Source organism: Lissotriton vulgaris, chromosome 12 (genome assembly GCF_964263255.1).
Source record: "Lissotriton vulgaris chromosome 12, aLisVul1.2, whole genome shotgun sequence".
Lineage (NCBI taxonomy): Eukaryota > Metazoa > Chordata > Amphibia > Caudata > Salamandridae > Lissotriton > Lissotriton vulgaris.
Genome location: NC_141700.1, coordinates 526,402,086 through 526,415,288, shown reverse-complemented (window position 1 = coordinate 526,415,288; position 13,203 = coordinate 526,402,086). Strand labels below are relative to the sequence as shown.

The window sequence follows — 13,203 nt, the reverse complement described above, 5'->3', positions numbered from 1 at the left end:
AACCCTTTGTCCAAGCTCTCCTCGCTGGAAGGACTCCCAGCAGCAGGAGGTCAGACTTGTGTCTGTGGTGGCAGCATCCATTTTGTGATGCTGAGGCTCGAGTTAACTTTAACCGGGGTTCACAGTTACATCCTTGTCGTGTCCCTATAGAAGGGTGGAATGATAACCCAGTCGCCAGAATTGGCGAGGGGTTAGTATTCCAATTCGTAGGACACCTTACTCAACATGTTTTGATAAAGCGATACCAGAGTTGGCAAATAACCGCGAGGATTATAATGCACTCAAGAGTATATGGTACGCGTTATCATGGAACAGCTATTAGGACTTGGTTCCGCAAGCTGCAAACGGGCTCAGCTCATGCCAGAGCACCATCTCACATAATTCCAAGCACTCTGCCTTCAGGATTGTTAAGGCCTGCCATAGGAGTGACTGATAGGAATACATGTGTCCATTTTAGGGTTAGATATAGGTATACTATATCTAAAGCAAAGGGTGATTACACCACCTTGCCCCAGCTGTCGTGCAGCCAGTTGTGTCAGATTTAGATGGCCAGCCAGGGGTGGCATAATACATGCTGCAGCCCCTGGTAGGCCCTGGGTACACCTATGCCCTGGATACAGGGACTGATAAGGTAGCCCAGTACCAATTGGTAAATGCACCTAAGGTACACGTGTCAATTTAGAGAGAGAACAGCTAGGCTGTGGGTCTGATTAGCAGGCGACAGCCAGGGAAAGTCGTAAACCAGTGAAGCAAAAAGCAAAAATCGGGGGTGACCATAGGATTGCAGACCCCACTCTCCTACACACTGCAGCTGTCTCGCAGTGCCCTCCGAGATCAGGACATAGCAGACAGGTTGTCCTGATGCTGGGTCCACTGAAACTTCAGGTCCCACTGCAGAGCCTGCATCCGCCACCGGGCGTGATGCACCAGAAGAATGCAGGAGGCCATCAGCCCCAGAAGCCGCAGCGTCAACCTGACAGACTCGGGATAAAGGCTGAAAGATCTGAATCAGAGCCTGAATATCCCGAACCCACTGTTCGGGAGGATAAACCCGAAACTGCGCAGAGTCGAGAACCGCTCCGATGAAGAGGAACTTCTGGGAGGGGCACATGTGTGACTTTGGCACATTGATGGAGAACCCCAGCTGGTTCAGGAGGTCTGCCGTCGTCTGGAGGTGGCTGATGACTGACTGAGGCGAGCCCGCCTTCAACAACCAGTCGTCGAGGTAGGGGAAGACTAAAAGCCCTTAACTGCGCAGATGAGCTGCGACCACCGCCATCACCTTCGTGAACACCCGTGGGGCGCTGGTAAGGCCGCAGGGGAGCACGGTAAACAAAGTGCTCGTGGCCTACCGTGAACCGCAGGTAGCGCCGGTGGGCCGGCAGGACGGGTATGTGGAAATAAGCGTCCTGCAAGTCCAACGCTACCATCCAGTCTCCTGGGTCCAGGGCAGCTAAGAACTGAGCCAGTGTCAGCATTTTGAACTTCTCCTTCCGGAGGAAGCTGTTGACGTTCCGTAGATCCAAGATAGGGCATAGTCCCCCTTTGCCCTTCTTGGGTACCAGAAAGTAGTGGGAGTAGCAACCACACCCTACTTCTGGCCCAGGAATGCGCTCGATGGCCCCCTTGGCCAAGAGGGCCATAACTTCCTCTTGCAGAAGTCGCAAGTGAGCCCCCGACACGAGGTGGTATTGCTGTGGCATGGCTGGAGGGGTCGCCTCTAAGGGGAGGGAGTAGCCCCTTCGGACGCGTTCCAGAGCTTTGCTGCAAGGTACCGGAAGGAGCGTCCTCCCATCCGTGCTAGCTTGACACGGGGGACCATTGCCAGATTCTGGCCTTCGAAACGAAGAGTTCGCCGGAGCATGTATGGTGTCAAGAGGGGACATAACATGGGCGGTGAGGCAGTTTTCAAGATTTTGAATGCAAGGCATAAGGTCTTGAATTGAATCCTTTTCTCTACCGGGAGCCAGTAGAGTTTGACCAGAGTGCTAGCAACCGCGTGATGACTTGGGAGGCCCGTCAAGGCTCTGGCTGCTGCATTTTTCACTCGCTGCAACCTTACTCTCTCTGCCTGATTGACCCCTAGGAGTAGAGAGCTTGCGTAGTCCAGTCGCGAAAGAATGGCAGACTGTACCACTAGCTGACGCGTGTGGGGATCAAAGAACTTTAAGATCGGCTTGAGGTTCCGGAGGATCCCAAAGCACGTAGCTGCCACCTTTTTAGTCTGATGGGTGAATTTGAGAGAGGAGTCGATCCAGACTCCGAGGTTTTTTACCTCACTTTTTGGCACAGGTGGATTGCCAAGAATTTCGGGCCACCATGTATCTCCCCATGCCCCAGCTTCCTTACCTACTAGCAATACCTCGGTCTTACCCGCGTTGAGCTGTAGGTAATTTGCTGTCATCCAGTTGGTTATTGCCGTTAGGCCCTGTTTAAAGTTCTGTGCGCTCAGTCCTGCTTCGTCCCTCAAAAATACCACTGAGTGTCGCCCGCGTATGATACTATCGATAGTCCCCATCTTTTGGCAACCTCAGTCAGTGGTTGGACGTATATGTTAACACCTTGAATGCTAAGGCAATTTCCGCTGTGTGCAGAGAAATGCAGGATCCCATTATTCATGACGAGCTCACCTTGTCATGAGCACAGCTCCAGTGTGCCTCATGACGAGCTGAGCTCGTCATGAGCATGGAAGGGGTTAAATAGCGTCAGACCGAGCGCAGACCCTTGCAGCACTCCCTGTTCGATTGGACGTTCTTTAGAAAGAAACGGCGGAGTGGAGACCCGTAAGGATCTTGCCGTAAGGAATGCCTTGAACCATTCCAGGGCCTGCCCCATAATTCCTGCCTCCTCTAACCGATATAGCAGTACCTTATGTGAGACCGTATCGAAGGCAGCACTGAGATCTAATAATATCAGTGCTGCCGTCAGGCCTGAATCCAAGATGGACCGTGTGAGAAGTTGGCCTGATATTCAGTGTTCACTATTCTAGTGATCACTATGTATCAGTCCAAACAACCCTTATGGTGATTGGTTGTAAGTCAACCGATAGACCAGCTATCCTAGTAGCATGGACAAGAGCAGTCTTCGGGCTAAACTCTAGAGGGCGTGTTAAGCCAGCTGTTATACCATCACATATACCCCTTGAACACCAAGTGAAAGGACACCACACAAGTGTTATGAAAATAAACAGTGAATTTATTTAGATCACAACAGCCCAGTACTCTTTATGAGGACAGGGTACTAAGCACACAACAAAACTCGTACGAAAATACTTTAAGTTGCACAATTTACACAAATGCCCGAGGGGCACGAAAAACCATATACTATGAAAGTGGAATGCGAAATTACTAGCAGGTAAGTACTGGACTAATAGGCTTTGGAATCGCTAGGACTACGTTACTGAACCTTCAGATTACTAGTAGGAGGCCTAGGGGACTCTACTCTGGTGCAGAGTGTGCACTCTCACGCGGGATGCGGGACAAAGTCTACGGATGCTAGTAAAAGCAAAGTTAGTGTTCTCGGGCGAACCCGATAAGGTAGGTTGAAAACGAAAGTGGATCTGGACCCTTGGATAGTGAGGCTATGCTGGGGCACCGAAATGACGAAGTTACCTAGCCCAGGGGCTGCGGCTGCATAGGTCAGAAAAGACGTCGGGAATCCTCGTTGACGAACCAGGAGCCTGAAGAAAGAAGTTGCTGGCAGGCGACCAGTGAAGATTGTTCGATGGATCCAAGCCTGGATCGAAGATGGAAGACACCTGAAAGCAGAGGGGACCAAGTTCTTAACCACTAGCCAGTGATCAGATGGGCACCAGGATGGCACAGGATGGTAGTCACCTCGACCAGGTGAGTGGGCGACGCTGGGCTCTGCAGTCTCACGGACCAGGAGGCGTTGTCGGCGACCAGGATGGAGGTGCGAGCTGTCCCACGATGATTGATGCTGTCAACGTCGCTGGACCCAGGATTGGGGCAACAAGTCTTGGCAAATTCAAGCCCACGCGGTGGACCTAAAATGGCGTCTGGAGTGGACCAGGAGGGTCGGGGTGCTCCTCTTTTGGAAGGGAGCAAGGGCCAGTCTGGAGCAACCAGACCAGCAGTGTTGTCGTCGTCGGGAAGGCCACAAGCCAGAGGGCTAGTAGCCAGACAACGCGGTGAGCAGCAAAAAGCAGAAGGGCCCCACGCAGATCTCGTGGATGCTGGGGGGCTGGACTTCGGTGCTGGAGCTGCTCAGGGTCGGGGCTTCTCGGACCCCAAAGCACTCACCAGAGGATCCCTCGGCGGTCGTGCTGGATAGAAGTCGTGCAGTTCTGATGATGGCCGGTCCCTCGAGGTCTCGTCGCACCTACGGTTCTCAGCTTAGCTGTAGAGGTAGGTAGAAGTCAGAGGTGCCAGGGAAGCCGGGTCTCGTCGTGCTGGTCGGTCGGATTCCGGAGGAAGGACGTGCAGCAAACCGCAGTGTTCTTAGATGGTGCCTGCGGATGCAGGGTGACTACTCCTTAGTCACAAGGGAGAAATCTTGAGAAGAAGTCGAGAGTTCCTTTCGTAGAAAGTAGTTTCTTGATTCAAAGATGATCTAATTTAGAAGGGTCCCCGCTCCTGCCTTTATCCTAAAGAAAGGGGTGGGTACGCGACTAGGTCCTGCCCTAGGGGTGGGACCAGGAAGGGGGGTGGTTACACCCCTCTCCCATGCCGGACTTTCCCCAGGCCAGGGGCTGGTGTGCCCCTGGAACTGGTTCTAGCCGGCAGATGTGTAGTGAGCACCGGGGTGCCACTTGCAGTCACCTTCCTGTGAAGCCCTGCCTACCCAGGATACACAAAACCCTGTCTGGGATGGTGCTAGCACCGCCACTGACAGGAAACCCTTTGTCCAAGCTCCCCTCGCTGGAAGGACTCCCAGCTGCAGGGGGTCAGACTCGTGTCTGTGGTGGCAGCATCCATTTTGTGATGCTGAGGCTCGAGTTAACTTTAACCGGGGTTCACAGTTACATACATGTTGTGTCCCTCTAGAAGGGTGGAATGCTAACCCCGTCGCCAGAATTGGCGAGGTGTTAGTATTCCAATTCGTATGACACCTTACTCGACATGTTTTGATAAAGCGATACCAAAGATAGCATTTAACCGCGAGGATTATAATGCACTTAAGAGTATATGGTATGCGTTATCATGGAACAGCTATTAGGACTTGGTTCCGCAAGCTGCAAACGGGCTCAGCTCATGCCAGAGCACCATCTCACACGATTCCAAGCACTCTGCCTTCAGGATTGTCAAGGCCTGCCATAGGAGTGACTGATAGGAATCTGTGTGTCCATTTTTAGGGTTAAATATATGTATACTATATCTAAAGCAAAGGGTGATTACACCACCTTGCCCCAGCTGTCGTGCAGCCAGTTGTGTCAGATTTAGATGGCCATCCTGGGGTGGCATAATACATGCTTCAGCCCCTGGTAGGCCCTGGGTACACCTATGCCCTGAGTTACAGGGTCTGATAAGGTGGCCCAGTACCAATTGGAAATGTACCTAAGGTACATGGAATCCATTTTAGAGAGAGAGAGCAGTAGGCCTGGGGTCCTGATTGGCAGGGTCCCAGGCCAACTAAGTCGGAAAACCAGCAAAACACCAGGCAAAAAGTTGGGGGCAACCATAGTCAGGTATCCACCTTCCTACAGACCGGAGATGTTCTGTAACACTTAGGAGTGCCGTTTCGGTGCTGTGGCCCTAACGAAAGCCATTCTGAGATGGGTCTAGAGTGGCGTTTGACCTAAGGAATTTAGTCAAGATGGTATTGACGCGAGACTCTGCCACCTTGGCTGGCCAGGGGAGTAGTGAGATAGGTCTAAAATTCTCGGGCAGAGTGGGGTCCAGCATTGGTTTTTTTATAATGGGAGCTACCAGTGCCTGCTTCCATCTGGTGGGTATTATGGCAGTAGAGAATGAGGAATGTATAATGTCTAGGAGGGGGTTGAGTATTAGCGTGTTTGCTGCTCTAAATTGCACAGGTTTTAGGGGTTCTGCAGGCGAGCCCGATTTGATTTTTTCACAAAGTTTGAGGAAATCCTCTTGGCTCAGATCTGGAATATTAGTAAGTTTGTAAGTAGGCTCAGTGGCTGCGGGATTGAGACATGGAGTGGTAGGGAAGGAGTTATATATTTTCTGAATTTTGTCGATGAAGAAAGAGGCTAATTTCTCACAGAGTGTAGGAGAGGCAATAGTTTTCTCAGTAGCTTTTTTTGCACTAAGATCTTTTAAAAGTTTGAAAATGGTTTTGGATGGATTCTGGCTAGTATTGATCTCATTAGCATCGTACGTGGCTCTTGCCCTGCAAATGTTTCTTTGATAATTTTTTTGCACCCGAGTGTATTGAGTCTTGAGCACAGGATCATATGCCTTTCTCCACTTATGCTCGGCACTTTTGCATTCTTTCCTAAGGGTGGAGAGCGCTTTGCTATACCAAGGGCTAGATTCCGGAGAACGTGCCTTAATCCAGCCCGCCGGGACTAACGCATTAAGCACCTTGATAATTCAGTTGCAAAAGCTCTCGTATCCCAATTCAGCGTTATCGTTAATGTTAGGAGGGTCTTTAAGTAGTGCATAGAAATCATCAAGTCGGAGTTTCCACCAGGGGCGTTTCAGAACCCGTTGGACAGAACTCACATAGGGTGCACCTCGAATCGGTACTGACATGATCACAAGCATATGGTCCATCCAGGTCAATGGAATAGGAGCTTCTGCCATAACTTCAGCTAGGTTGGTGAATATAGGGTCTAAAAGATGACCTCCACTACGAGTAGGGCCACTGACGAACTGGCAGAGTTAGAACGAAGCGAGATCTGCCAGCAGACCACTGATCTTTTTATCCCCAATGAGCTCAAAGTGGATATTTAAGTCTCCCATGATGCTAAAGTTGGCTGGCCCTGTAACCAGCTAACAGGTGGTTTCAAGGAGAGCCATAATGAAACTATTGTCCTGTCCTGGGGGTCTATGAATTAAAATACCTGATAGAGTTAACTGGGGGTTTATCTTAATATTGTAGCGGGCGCATTCACTTCCTTCGATGTCCAGTTTGGTAAATAGGCATAAGCATTGGGATTTAACTATCACCGCTATGCCCCCACCTCTCGATTGTCTATTCAGTGGGTAGATAGAGTATCCCGCTGGGGTAGCTAAGTTAGTTACAGAAGTCATGTCCTCGAGCAACCAATTCTCCGTAAGGAACAGGATGTCTAATGTGTATTGTTTAACCAGGTCATGAACTTCCATATGGTGTTTTGCCAGGGATCTTATGTTAAGCTGAGCTACCCGAATTTGTTGCTGAGGGCAGGTGTCCGTGCGGGACGAAAGAGACATGGGTTTGGGAAGAGAATATCCACAAGAGCATGTTGAACTTCCCCTCAGATGAGGAGATATCCTATTACATGAGGCAGTAGAGATGTTGAAACCCAATAGGGCATCTCTGGTATAAATAAAGTTTGCCCTTGTCTCTAGATCAGGGTCCCTGGCGAGACGCGACGTACTGGCGCGGACGAGCTTGCCTTCGGCGGCGCCCGCTGTGCGCGTCCGCTACGCGCCCGGTACAATGACATCCTTAAATGGGGGCGTTAGACCAGGTGGTGTCCCGAGCAACTAGTGCGCCGACCTTGCACCCTCCCCAAGATGGCGTCTCCCTCTTGCCCGGTCCTTCCCAGTCTCCCTCCTGTCCCAAAATCGGCTGGAGCGGGAAAGTCAGGACTACAGTGCCAGCACAAGTATGCAAATCGCGGCAAGAAGGGCACAATACAATTTTTAAAAAGGCAAATCACTCAATCTGATCACCAAAAGGTATGAATACGTTTTTAAAAATGCGCTGTAATTACGGGGTCCCGGCTTCTGCCCCAGGAGTCCCCTCAGGTACTGGCATGGTGTAGAACTGGCTATTAATAACATTGGCCAGGTGGGGTCCCGATGACCAGTCTCTAGGCGGTGGGATGGGTGGACAGGAAACAATGGTCGCCCGGGGCCGGGCGGTGGCGTCTGGCCACGTTCCTATCTACAGGCGGACCTGTAGCGGGCCTGGACCAAGTGCCCAAAAGAACGTCAAGCAAGGACTCATTAAATGGAAGCAGAGGCTCAGCCGAGCTTGAAATGCGGTTTAAGGACCTCAGTGAGGAGGTTAGTCCTCACGGCCGCGACGGGGAGCTCAAGGCCCAAGGCCCTGGCCGCCCACGTCAACACCACACTGTAGGTTGCCCCCTCCTCCGTAGCCACGGTAGGGGGTGAGATAAAACCAGTGTCTGGCGAAGTGTCCAGACCACTAGCATCCCCAAGTTCACCTGTCCAGTCCTGCTGGGACTGACACTCATGGGTCAGAGGGTCTGAGGACCCCTCCCAATACTCATCACCCATTTCCTGAAAATCAGGGTTGTCAAAGGATGGGGCCGGTTCACTGAAGTAAAACTCTCCAAGCGGCGTCGTAAGCGGAACCGGATCGAGGAAGGTATCGGGGACGGCGTCGCCCAAAGGCAGCGCCGGATATGACACCCTAGGAACCGGCGCCGGTGAGGTTGTCAGGTCAACAGGCGACGACCCGGAAGCGGATCCAGCAGGGTCGGGCCCGAAGGCATCGGCGGTGTCAGGGCCGAAGCACTCGACCCGCTAGGGCCCCCAGATGGGTCGGCTGGGCCCAAAAGCGCTGCGGAGCCCGTCGGAGGAGAGAGTGACCTCATGGCCATGAGGAAGCGCTCGATCTTTGCTGGCGTTGCTTGCTGCCCAGGGACCGGAGGGTATGGGGCAGGCCGCTACGCCCGTGACTCCGACGGAGCCGCGTGGGCGGTGTCACCCGAACCCCCGGCCGCGTCGTGAGAGCATCGGGGGGAGTCGGAAAAGCGATGACATCTCTGCGACTTCTTATGCTTACCCGACTACTTCAAGCCTGAAGAGTGATGGTGACTCCCGGAGCTATGATGGCTCCGACCCCGCGACCGGTCCCCGCGACCAGTCCCTCGACCTCTGTCCGGACCGGGACTTCTCGCGGCGCGGGCCGACTGCCGGAGCTCGAGCCACTTGCAGGACCGCACCCGCCTAGCTTTCGATAACTGACTTCAGCGAGCGGAGGCGGCATCTAAGTACTCCGACGACGTCATCACGGCGCCCACGACGCCAATGACGGACGCAGAGCCGCAGACGACGCGCAAGGGTACTGCTACGCAAAAGTTTCCGGCTCCAGTCTGACGCCTTGGGATATTCTAAGGTAAGGAATCTAATACTAAACGGTTTCTTTCAGATAGTTCTGTGCACGACTTTCCGCGCCAGGAACGAGAAGCCATGCAAGAAACAGACTACTGGTACCATGAAACAGGGGCCCTGAAAGGGATGTCCTTAACCCTAGTAATCAGTTTGCAGAACGGGGAGGATGGGTGGGGCGGTAAGGAATCTATCACTAACTAATGTCTCTTACAGAGATATCGTTACACAAGTAGTAACTTGTGCATCTGAAAGAGACGTTAGAGATAGATTCCTTACCTTAGAATAGATACCCCAGCAATACCAAACCCGGGGGTGGGTCTGCGAAGAAATGAGAACAGAATGGCCAAAGAAGCCGTCTCTACGGACTTGACTGTCAAGGCAGTAATAGTTGGCAAACGTGTGCAGCGAGGTCCACATAGCTGCCTGACAAATGTCGTGCAAGGGAACGCCGCGACCAAAGGCAGTAGTGGCTGCTGTTGCCCCGGTGGAATGGGCACACAGCCCCACAGGAGGGTCCCTCTTAGCCAACGAGTAACAGGCCTTGATGCAGAGATTGATCCACCGAGAGATGGTCCTTTTTTGAACGGCCCAACTTTATTTGGCGCCCACGTAGCCATCAAAGAGCTGGTCATCCAGCCAGAACTGTTGTGTGTGTTTCAGATAGAAGGAGACGGTGGAACCTCTCTTCCTCTTTTGAAGGATGCAGAGGCAGAAAGAAGGTGGGCCAAGTGATGGTCAGCCAGATGTGGAAGGGCGTGACAACCTTTGGCAAGAAAGAAGGACAGGTCCTGAGAACCACCTGATGAACAGAAAGGAAGGGAGGTTTGGAAGAAAGAGACTGGAGTTCACTCACTCTCCTGGCAGAGGTGATAGCCACCAGGAAAGCAGTCTTAAGAGTATGAAGATGTAAGGAACAGTTATGAAGGGGCACAAAGGGAGCGCAAATCGGAAAAGTCAAGACAAGGTTCAAGTCCCATTGAGGCATGATGAAAGACACAGGAGGGAACGTGTGCCTAATGCCTTTCAGAAAACGATTAACAGCCAGGGACTTAAAAAGAGAAGGCTGATCAGGAAATGTGAGAAAGTGCCATCTTTCTTGCATGATATGCCCCCACGTTTTGCTGAATTGCTGATGTGCTTTGAGTGAGTGTGCCCTGGGCTCCTGCCAACCAGGTGCCCAGGGCCTGTGTTCCTTCCCTAAAACTGTATTGAAGCTAAAGCCCAATTGGCATCTCTGGCCGCCTGTCAGCCCCTGGTAAATGGTACCCTAGGTACCCAGGGCATTGTGACCAGAGAAGACCCCTAAGGGTGGCAGCACTTATTGTGCCAACCTTAGGGGCCCTGCACCCTGACACCCACACCCTGCCGTTGCAGACAGTGTCCTGGTGCAGACCTAAACAAAGTTGACAAGGCACACATCCCTGTGTGCCATTCCCACAAACTTTCTGGCCTGGAATACATCTGTCACCCCTCTAGCTGGGTGCTCTATGCCAGTGGTGTGGGCACAGGTGCATGAGCCCTGTGCCTCTAGTTTCCAGGGTTATTCCTGGGCACTGTAAGTGCAGTGATGCCATTAAGAGTATATGGTGCTGGGAGGTTGTCATTACGAACTCCACAGCACCACAATGGCTACACTGAAGACTGACCAGGTTGATATCAAACTTCTCAGCACATTAAACCCACACTATTGCCAGTGTGGGATTTAATGTAAAATGCACTACAGAGGGCATCTTAGAGATGCCCCCTGAAACCTAACTTGTAATCCACGTCTTGTCTCAGAGGCTCCCTAGGCTGCCACCCAGCAGACATGTTGCTGGACCTCTGGGCGGAGAGCCCCCCACTCTCCTGGGCCTGCAACAATGCACATCCTGGGCGAGGTGCTAGGTCTCCTCCACTAGGATGGCCAGGGGGAAGCTTCAAAGGCATACTGCCTTTGTGAGCTTCTCCAGACCACTTGCAACTGGCCCCCACCAGCTCTGACCCCCACTCTGGCGGGAAGACGGGTGAGAAATCCTATGCGAGTAAAGAGAGGTGTGCCAACCTGTGCCAACTACACCCCTCAGGTGGGAGAGGCGATGTGAAGCACAACTCCAGGCTCCGGCCATCTTGAGGATGGGGAGCCCAGCCCAATCAGAGATAGGCTCCTGCTCCCCTCCCACAGGAAAGGTGAAGGATAGGGGGTGTACTCACCCCAGGACAGGGACCTATTAGTCCCTGCACTTCCCCTACCTGTAACACCCCTAAATGTAATATTTAGGGGCACCCTGAACCTTCCTTCCTTAGATCCAGATTTGAAAACAAGAAAGAACACCAAGAAGAAGAAGACATGCCATGCAGCTGCTAACAAGGGGACACCACCAACTGACTTGGCCCCAGTTCTACAGGCCTGTTGTTCCTTGAAACTGCTCCTGCTAAATCCAGGCATCTCCCGCGGACAGCAACCTCAAGAACCCCGGAGGACCGACCTGCCTTGACCACCTTAGAGACTGGGACTCCCACGAGCCGTGGCTCTGCTCAAACAGCAATACCCCTGGAGCCAGCCAGGAACCACAAATCCAGCCCACTCTGCACCCACTGAACCCAGCCTGTGCCAGAGTGGTCAAAAACCCTGAGGACGTCCCCCCGTCGATTCTGAACTGGAATCCAGTGTCCAAGTACCCTCCTCGACGACCCAGACGACGCCTACAGACTCAGAACCAGGGACCCCTCGAGCCGCAACCAGCAGAGGGTAAGATTTCACGACATCCAAACACACCCCTGCAATCCACACTTTGGTAAGGCCCTAACAAACTTGTCATCTAACAATACTATTTGTATAAAGCTTTACTCCCTCTCCTGGCTAAAAAACGAAGTTCACAGTCCCTAATAAACAGTTTAACCAGCTTACAGCAGATGACTGCTGTCTCAGGGGGGAAAGGGGGCTGGTTTCACTGACTTAACACAAAATGGTCGCTGGGGGTGCACTGCTTAACACACAGGTCTTAGCACAGAGCAAATGATACATTTGGAGGGAAAACCAGATAGTCACAGGGAATGAGAGGGAAAAACTACAGAGTTTGGACTGCAAGTTCCACAATTCAACAGGTTAAATTGAAGCAGTCACAGGCAGGAAAAACCACAAGTCTAAACACAAAAACATGGGATAAATTGTGTAATCACTGGAAGGTTAAAACTACAATTTTAAACTAAAAACCACAGGTAAAGAAATTAAAAAAAAGCAAAATAAGATGATGCAATCAGAAGTAGGGAAAATCGTTTTTTAAACTTTTTAGGTAAGAGCACTAGTCTGCCTCCTTACCACTTCCTGGACTCTGCTCACTGCAGTCTGGGCACAGGTAGGCTGGATGGCGCTGTGGGGTTCGTAATGACAAGCTCCCAGCATCATATACTCGTAATGGCAGCACTGCACTTACAATGCCTAAGAATGGACTTGGACACTGTAGGGGTACCGTGCTTGTGCACCTGTACCCTCACCACTGGTATAGTGCAGCCAGCTAGAGAGGAGGCTGACCTATGCCAAGCCAGTGGGTTGTAGGCATGGCACAAAGATGTGTGCCATGCTGACTCTTCACTTTGTTCTGTACCAAAACACGCAGCCTGCAAAGGCAGTGTGTGTGTAAAGGTGCTGGGCCTCCAAGGGTGGCACATTAAGTGCTACAGCCCTTAGGGACCTTCTCTGGCCACAGTGCCCTTGGTAACATTAATAGGGGGCTGACCTGTGCCCAGAGATGCCAATTGGGTTTTGTTTTCAATGCAGTTTAGGGAAAGCATATAGGCCATTTGTACCCGTTTGGCAGGTACCCAGGGAACACTTAGTCAAAAATGCATCAGAATCAGGCAAAACGTGAGGGGTATCCATGCCAAAAGGTTACTTTCCTACTAACGTAGAAATGTACCCTTTTGGCATGGTTACCCCTCACTAACTGTCCAATTAGAATTCCATCCAAGTTTAATTATATCCAAGAACCAGTCAAAGATCAAGCCT

At 51.8% G+C, this 13,203-nt stretch overlaps 1 protein-coding gene across 11 annotated transcripts in view; it reads right to left on the bottom strand.

The window, feature by feature from the left end:
* The window catches only part of CNOT1 (CCR4-NOT transcription complex subunit 1), a 1,684,613-nt gene that overhangs the window by 178,407 nt on the left and 1,493,003 nt on the right, over window positions 1-13,203 (bottom strand). The window lies entirely within an intron of this gene.